The sequence below is a fragment of the Macaca fascicularis genome, chromosome 7 (assembly GCF_037993035.2).
Source record: "Macaca fascicularis isolate 582-1 chromosome 7, T2T-MFA8v1.1".
NCBI classification, from domain to species: domain Eukaryota; kingdom Metazoa; phylum Chordata; class Mammalia; order Primates; family Cercopithecidae; genus Macaca; species Macaca fascicularis.
In genome coordinates, this window is record NC_088381.1 from 142825295 (window position 1) to 142833953 (window position 8659).

General features: G+C 45.4%; 1 pseudogene; it reads left to right on the forward strand.

Moving 5' to 3' along the window:
• The first annotated feature begins 229 nt into the window (after positions 1–229).
• Positions 230–1382, forward strand: LOC102129882 (rRNA N(6)-adenosine-methyltransferase METTL5-like; annotated as a pseudogene).
• Positions 1383–8659: the final 7277 nt, after the last annotated feature.

Genomic DNA, 8659 nt, shown 5'->3' on the forward strand with positions numbered 1-8659 from the left:
GGTTTCCTTTCCTCCTAGGGTGGGTTTAGGAGCCCCCACAGCCATAGAACTCTAGAGCTGGAAAGGGCTTAGAAGCATCTGGTACAGTGGCTGGTCTCCAGATTTTTATATTTTTAGATTTCAACCATTCATTAAATGAAGAGGTCTTCTGGCCCTGGCCAAGGTGCCAGTCGCCTCCTGAGATCCTGTGCCTTCAAACCCTGAGAGTCTATATTTTTAAAAAAACAGAATGAAGGAATTAAGGCTTAAGGAACTAGAGAGTTGCCTGCAATAAGTGGATAGATTCGAAAAGGCCAAGCTACTTCTAAAACAGTATCCCACCAAGCTTCACATTGCAGCATGTATGCTCTATGCAATCTATAACCCTTACGATGACATTGAAAATGAAGTTTTTGCAGACCTAGGCTGTAGTTGTGGAATGCTTAGCATCGGAACTGCAGTGTTAGGAGCAGGGTTGTGCGTTGGATTTGACAGAGATGAAGACGTATTGGAAATATTTAACAGGAATGTGGAAGAGTTTGAGTTAACAAATATTGACATGGTTCAATGTGATGTGTGCCTGTTACCTAACAGGATGTCAAGTCATTTGATACAGTAATTATGAATCCTCCTTTTGGGACCAAAAATAATAAAGGGATAGATACGGCTTTTCTAAAGACTGCTTTGGAAATGGCAAGAACAGCAGTATATTCTTTACACAAATCCTCAGAGAACATGTTGAAAAGAAAGCTGCAGAATGGGAAATCAAGATAGATACGATTTCAGAGCTTCAGGATGACCTGCCAGCATCATACGAGTTTCTTCTTCTTTTTTTTTTTTTTTTTTTTTTGAGATGCAGTCTCACTCTATTGCCAGGCTGCAGTGCAGTGGCATGATCTTGGCTCACTGCAACCTCTGCCTCCCGGGTTCAAGCGATTCTTCTGACTCAGCCTCCCAAGTAGCTGGCATTACAGGCGCCCACTACCGCACCGGGCTAATTTTTGTATTTGTAGTAGGGACGGGATTTCACCATCTTGGCAAGGCTGGTCTCGAACTCCTGACCTCGTAATTTACCTGCCTCGGCCTCCCAAAGTGCTGGGATTACAGGCATGAGCCACTGCGCCCAGCCCATACAAATTTCATAAAAATAAATCAGTGGACATTGGAGTGGACCTAATTCAGTTTTCATTGTAAAAGCCCCCCCAAAACAAAAGTAGTTTAAAACTTATTTAAAATGAATAAAAAATTGGTTTACGAAAAATAAAAAATAAAACAAAGAGGAAAGATATTGGACCAGTTTGAGAGTTACTGACATTTTATTTTGCAGGTAAAGGCACAAAAAGTTAGTATACAAAAGACTCTATCTACCATCACTTTTATTTCCTTTTTAAAATGTTTTCATCTCCCTTCACTGACACATGATTTTTATTTCTTAAAGAATCTTGGCCGGGTGGGGTGGCTCACGCCTGTTATCCCAGCACTTTGGGAGGCTGAGGCAGGCGGATCACCTGAGGTCAGGAGTTCGAGACCATCCTGGCCAACATGGTGAAACCCCGTCTCTACTAAAAGTACAAAAATTAGCTGGGCGTGGTGGCATGTGCCGGTAATCCCAGCTACTTAGGAGGCTGAGGCGGGGAGACTTGCTTGAACCCGGGAGATTGAGGTTGCAGTGAGCTAAGACATGCCACTGCACTCCAGCCTGGGTGACAGAGCAAGACTCCATCTCAAAAAAAAAAAAAAAAAAAAAAAAAGAATCTTAACCACCTTGTTTTTAAAAGAATAAAAGGGGGAAAGGCATAATATACAAATAAGTTTAGCTTTGTGAAAAACTCTTTACAATGTCTTTTCTCATTTTTCTAAATACCAAGGGAAATATCACAGACTAGGGTTAGGGATCCTGGGATCTTCATGACATGCCTTTACTTTATGGGTGAGGAACCGGGAGCCCAGAGAGGTAAAGTGACAAGCCCAAGGTCACACAGCAGCTGCAATGCCTCCTTGCTCTCTAGGAAAACACCCCTGGGCATCAGAGATCCTTTCATGTGGCTGTCCAAGCACTTGGGCTGGCAGTTAGGAGGTCTGGGCTCTACTCCCAGCGATTGGCCCTAAAGTCGCACTTTCTGCATTCCAGCTTTTATAAAACGGAGATGATAATCACCCCTTCATTCAGAACTTGGGTGAAAATCTAATGAAAGAAGAGCTTCGAAAGGGCTCCGGAGATGCATACACGGTATTATGGAGTGAGGAATTAGGGAGTGAAATGTCTCCATGTCTATAATTTGCCTGAAAGTATTTCAGCCAACAAAAATAAGCAAATACATATGAACAATTGTTAAATCTAGGTGATGAATACAGGGGTGGGTATTGCTATGCTACTCTGTCTACTCCTCTGCATATTTGACAATTTTCATAATCTTCCACAATTTTGTAAAAAGTACTCTGGCAAGGTAAACGGAAAGGATGATGTTACTCACAGGGAAGAGGTCCTCCGGGAGGTCCTTGTCTTGGGCTCTGTGGCCGGGTGGGGCCAACCACCCTAGAAGACGGAGCAGCCCACTCTTCACCAGCCTTGGGCAGACAGAGCCATGGTCAGGAAATGCTTCTGGTTTCCCTGCTTCCTCTCCAGGCAGGCCGGGTGCCCGTGGCTGGGTAAGGGGAGCCTCTGGCCCCTTCTTAGCACAGGGCACTGTCTGACAGACCCAGTCTTGCTGCAGCCGCTGACTCTGGGGACAGTGGGGACTGCTTAGCGCAGCCAACCAGCATGGGGGGCTTATGAATATGCAAATAGAGGCCAGCTGGTTGGCTGCTCCCCATGCCATTTCTCATCTCCACCCCAACTCAGGTGCCCAGAAAAGCCAACTCAGAGAGGACCTTCCTGAAATTCCATCTCTTCTGTCCTTGCCTATGGACCACAGAGCCCTTTGAAAACTTGGGGACTGAATCACCCAGCTTCTCTCATTGCTTTGGCCTCCAGCGGGAAGCTCCTCACTTCTGCTTTCAAATTCCCTAGAGAGGCAGCTCCAACATGAACATCTTTCTCCCTGTCCCTCAAGCATCCTGAGAAGACTGGAATCAGCCCAACAGCAAACCATGGTATCTCAGATCTGCAGGAAGGAGAGGCCGCGTGGTCCCTCCCTCCCGCAGAGGCCTGAACACTGCTGAGGAAGCTGTCGCTGGGCCAAAACACCCATCCCTGACAGATCTGGGAGAACTCACTGGCCAAACCCACCTACTCCCAAATGTAACCCAAATTTTGCCATCCCCTCCTCCTTCAGCTTGGGATGTGGAGGGGATGTTGTGAAATACAGCAATGAAAATTAGTAAACTACAGCTCAAGTCATCAACATGGATAAATCCTGAAAATACAGTGTTGACCGAAAGAAGTAAGTCACAGAGGCTGGGCTCGGTGACTCACGCCTGTCATTCCAGCACTTTGGGAGGCTGAGGCGGCAGATCACTTGAGCCCAGTGTTCAAGACCAACCTGGGCAACCTAGAGAGATCACATCTCTACCAAAAATATATTTAAAAAAAAAGAAAGAAGAAAAAAAGAAAAAAAAAATTAGCCAGGTGTAGTGGCATGCGCTTTTGGTCCTAGCTACTCGGGAGGCTGAGGTGGGAGGATGAGGATTGCTTGAGCCTGGGAGGTGGAGGTTGCAGTGAGCTGAGATTGCACCACTGCACTCCAGCCTGGGTGACAGAGTGAGACCCCATTAAAAAACAAAAAAACAAAAAAACAAAAAAAAAACAAGGCCGGGCGCGATGGCTCACGCCTGTAATCCCAGCACTTTGGGAGGCCGAGGCGGGTGGGTCACAAGGTCAGGAGATTGAGACCATCCTGGCTAACACGGTGAAACCCCCGCCCCCGTCTCTACTAAAAAATGCAAAAAATTAGCCGGGTGTGGTGACGGGAGCCTGTAGTCCCAGCTACTCCGGAGGCTGAGGCAGGAGAATGGCGTGAACCCGGGAGGCAGAGCTTGCAGTGAGCCGAGATCATGCCACTGCACTCCAGCCTGGGCAACAGAGCGAGACTCCATCTCAAAAAAAAAAAAAAAAAGTAAGTTATAGAATGATACAGGCACTGTGATTCCATTTATACTAAGTTAAAAAATAGACCAGGGCCAGGCGCGGTGGCTCACGCCTGTAATCCCAGCACTTTGGGAGGCCAAGGTGGGTGGATCACAAGGTCAGGGGTTCGAGACCAGCCTGACCAACATGGTGAAACCCTGTCTCTACTAAAAATACAAAAATTAGCTGGACGTGGTGGTGGGTGCCTGTGATCCCAGCTACTCAGGAGAACTGCTTGAACCTGAGAGGCAGAAGTTGCAGTGAGCCAACACAGCGAGACTCTGTCTCAAAAAAAAAAAAAAGACCAAAAAAAATGCCCGCACAAAAACATGTCTAGATTTTCATTGTGTATTCATCTGTCCATTATTTTGAATTACAACTGAAAGAAGAGATAGATAGATGGAATCGAGGTATCATAGGTAATATGGAGTGAATATAGGGCATAGTCCCTATTTTAAGGAGCCCAAAGATGGAAGCATAGGCTATTTGGCCATCTACTCTTTGGCCAATAATATTCATAAATATGTAGGTAAGGATGTGAATGTATGGTTCCAAACACATATAAGAAAACCGGGGGATTTGAGGTAAATGAGCTACTTAATCCTTTCTAAACACACCTTTTTTCTTATTTAATTTGAAAGTAAATACATCTTTCATTTTCATTTTTTATTTTTTTCTATATCAGGCCACAGTGGCTGGAGACATCTTTTTCTAAATTTAAAAACATAGGCAAAAACGTGTATAGTTTAGAACATAAGCATACTGAAGCTATAATGAAACAAGGGGATGGTTAATATATAGTTCAGTATAGTAGTGGCTAACTGGGTGTGATGATGGACATAAGCATACTGAAGCTATAATGAAACAAGGGGATGGGTAATATATAGTTCAGTATAGTAGTGGCTAACTGGGTGTGATGATGGACATAAGCATACTGAAGCTATAATGAAACAAGGGGTTGGTTAATATATAGTTCAGTATGGTAGTGGCTAACTGGGTGTGATGATGGACATAAGCATACTGAAGCTATAATGAAACAAGGGGTTGGTTAATATATAGTTCAGTATGGTAGTGGCTAACTGGGTGTGATGATGGAGGAGGCCACAGGGAACTTTCCCATTTCTTCAGCTGGGCAGCAAGTATGGGAATTCCTTTTATTATTTTTCTTTTAAACTGAACACATAGATTTTTATATCCTTTTTAGTATGCATTTTATAATGAAAATGTTTTTTAAAATATCTTTTGGGCCAGGTGTGGCGGCTCACGCCTGTAAGCCTAACGCTTTGGGAGGCCAAGGTGGGGGGATCACAAAGTCAAGAGATCAAGACCATCCTGGCCAACATGGTGAAACCCCATCTCTACTAAAAATACAGAAATTAGCCAGGCATGGTGGTGTGTGCCTGTAGTCCCAGCTACTCGTGAGGCTGAGGCAGGAGAGTCTCTTGAACCCGGGAGGCGGAGGTTGCAGTGAGCCAAGATGGCACCACTGCACTCCAGCCTGGCGATAGAGTGAGACTCCATCTCAAAAAAAAAAAAAAAAAAAAAATTATCTTTTGAGCCCTGCCACAATTTATATTCATAAACTCTGGCCCTAGTAGATGGTGCTGTGTCTTGGAAGGCTCTAAATGAAGAAGAGTGCACTAGCTTATTGGGTTGCAGCTTGGAGTCCATAGAAGCTCATATGTTAATCTCAAGGAAATCAATTTCAACTCTTACCCTCTGAAAGGGATTTTGTATGAAACCATGCTCGAGTGTGTGTGTGCGTGTGGTGTCTTAAGACAGTAATATCTAAGTATACTAAGTATAAGTAATACTAAGTAATATCTAAGTAATATCTAAGATTAACTTGGGTGATCACTAAAACTCCAGAAGTGCTTTGCCACATTATAAGCAGGCTTGAAGCCTTGAAGCCTCTACATCTTTTTTTTTTTTTTTTGAGATGGAGTCTCGCTCTGTTGTCCAGGCTGGAGTGCAGTGACACGATCTCGGCTCACTGCAAGCTCCACCTCCCAGGTTCATGCCATTCTCCTGCCTCAGCCTCCGGAGTAGCTGGGACTACAGGCACCCGCCACCATGCCCGGCTAATTTTTTGTATTTTTAGTAGAGACGGGGTTTCACCGTGTTAGCCAGGATTGTCTTGATCTCTTGACCTCGTGGTCCGCCCGCCTTGGCCTCCCAAAGTGCTGGGATTACAGGCATGAGCCACCGCGCCCGGCCTGAAGCCTCTACACCTTCTATAAGAATCTCAAAAATTGTTAAAGACTGTGAAAGCCTGTAATCCCAGCCCTTTGGGAGGCCAAGGCGGGCGGATCATGAGGTCAAGATATGGAGACCATCCCAGCCAACATGGTGAAACCCCATCTCTACTAAAAATACAGAAATTAGCTGGGCATGGTAGCACGTGTCTGTAGTCCCAGCTACTCGGGAGGCTGGGGCAGGAGAATTACTTGAACCCGGGTGGCGGAGGTTGCAGTGAGCCGAGACGAGATCACACCACTGCACTCCAGCCTGGGCAGCTGAGCAAGACTCCGTCTCAAAAAAAAAAAAAAATAAATAAAGACTGTGAAAGAACTGAGTAGCTATCTAAAAAAACATTAACAGCAATGCGGGCAAGAAATTGCCGTAGCCCCTGACTACTATTCTTGGATTCTTCAGCTGTGTCCACCAATGCTGTATAAACATGGAAGTATTTAGTCATTTCACAAATATTTATTGAGTACCTACAGAGTCCCAGGAACTCTGGTGTCCCAGGTGTTGTGTTTGGAGGATTCAGGAAAAGAGAGAGTCGTCTCTTTCCACCTGCTGCTCTATGCAGCATGGGAGACAGACAGGCAAACAGGCCATAATAATACAATGCAATGTAGAGACCCAGACACAGGGCCTTGAAAGCATAGAAAATTTATCCGTTAACTCTGCCAGAGGGGTTAGGAAGGAATTCAGAAGGAGATTCAAAGGATGACTAGGAGTCCCTAGGCAAATAGGAGGAGGGAACAACCCATGCAAAGAGCTCAGTGAGGCTATGGCCAGTAGTGTGGTTTGACTAAAGCTCACAATCTGTGAGAATGTGGGGAGAGAATCAGAACATAATCAGAAGCCTGATTACCAGGTGCCTGGTCAAGTTGAGGAGTTTGTACTTTATCCTCAGTGCAATATCCTTGTGCAATTCTCTTGCCTCAGCCTCCTGAGTAGCTGGGATTACAGGCATTCGCTACCACACCCAGCTAATTTTGGCATTTTTAGTAGAGACGGGGTTTCACCATGTTGGCCAGGCAGGTCTCGAACTCCTGATCTCAAGTGATCCACCTGCCTCAGCCTCCCAAAGTGCTGGGATTACAGGTGTGAGCCACCGCACCAGGCTCAGAAGGATCTTTGACACAGATATAAAGGATGATGGGCTAGAGAAAGCGAGAGTGGAGGCTTAGAACTGCTTAGGGAGCTTTTCAAATAATTCAGGTGAAAGCTACTGAGGAGTCGATTGTGAGTAGCAGCAGGGCAGAGCTGTTTTCTCTATTTCTAGTTAGGACTTTGGCCCATCCTTCCAGAATTCTAGTGGCAGTGCTTTCAGGGTTCAGGTGAGTGAAGGCACTGTAAAGGTCCTGATGGAGTTTGAGGCAACATAGTGAGATCCTCTCTCAATTTATATTAAAACAAATTAATTAGAAAAATAAAGGTCCTGAGGACCAGGCAAAATGCCTCCGATAAAGAAACCATCATGAACAGGCACCAAGTGGTTAATTTTTTCATTCGTACATTTATGTGTTACTAATTCAGCCAGGGGTTTAAAGAGCATCTTTTTTTATTAGGAAGTGAGCCTTAAAGGTGAATACTCATGCTATGTGCTTTCACTTCAAGTCAGCGGGAAGAATGGCACTCTTAGTGTGGGGAGGTTACCCTGGCATGGTGGCACCTGTAGTCCCAGCTACTCCAGAGGCTGAGGCAGAGGGATCGCTTGAGCCCAGTGTGTCAAGGCTCCAGTGAACTATGACCTGTTTTCTTTCTTTTTTTTTTTTTTTTTTGAGACGGAGTCTTGCTCTGTCACCCAGGCTGGAGTGCAGTGGCCGGATCTCAGCTCACTGCAAGCTCCGCCTCCCGGGTTTACGCCGTTCTCCTGCCTCAGCCTCCCGAGTAGCTGGGACTACAGGCGCCCGCCACCTCGCCCGGCTAGTTTTTTTGTATTTTTTAGTAGAGACGGGGTTTCACCGTGTTAGCCGGGATCGTCTCTCGATCTCCTGGCCTCGTGATCCGCCCGTCTGGGCCTCCCAAAGTGCTGGGATTACAGGCTTGAGCCACCGCGCCCGGCCGACCTGTTTTCTTTAAAAAAAAAAAAAAAAAAAAAAAAAAGCTGGGAGTTTATATTCTAAGGATAGGGTGACAAACGAACAACTTCCAAAATGCGCAAGATGTATGGGGAACAATTAGTTTGGCTGGAATTTGCGTAGGGGGAAAATCAGAAGCTGTTGAGAAGTAAGGCTATAGTTGGTGAAGATATGTGGCTCGTAAAAAGGCAATGGGAGCCCTTTAGAAATTCCTGGGATTCTGTTTCTTTGACTCGGGGTTAGGAAGACAGGGAAGTAACAAGTGCTTTTTTGTGTTTTTGTTTTTTTTAATAGTTAA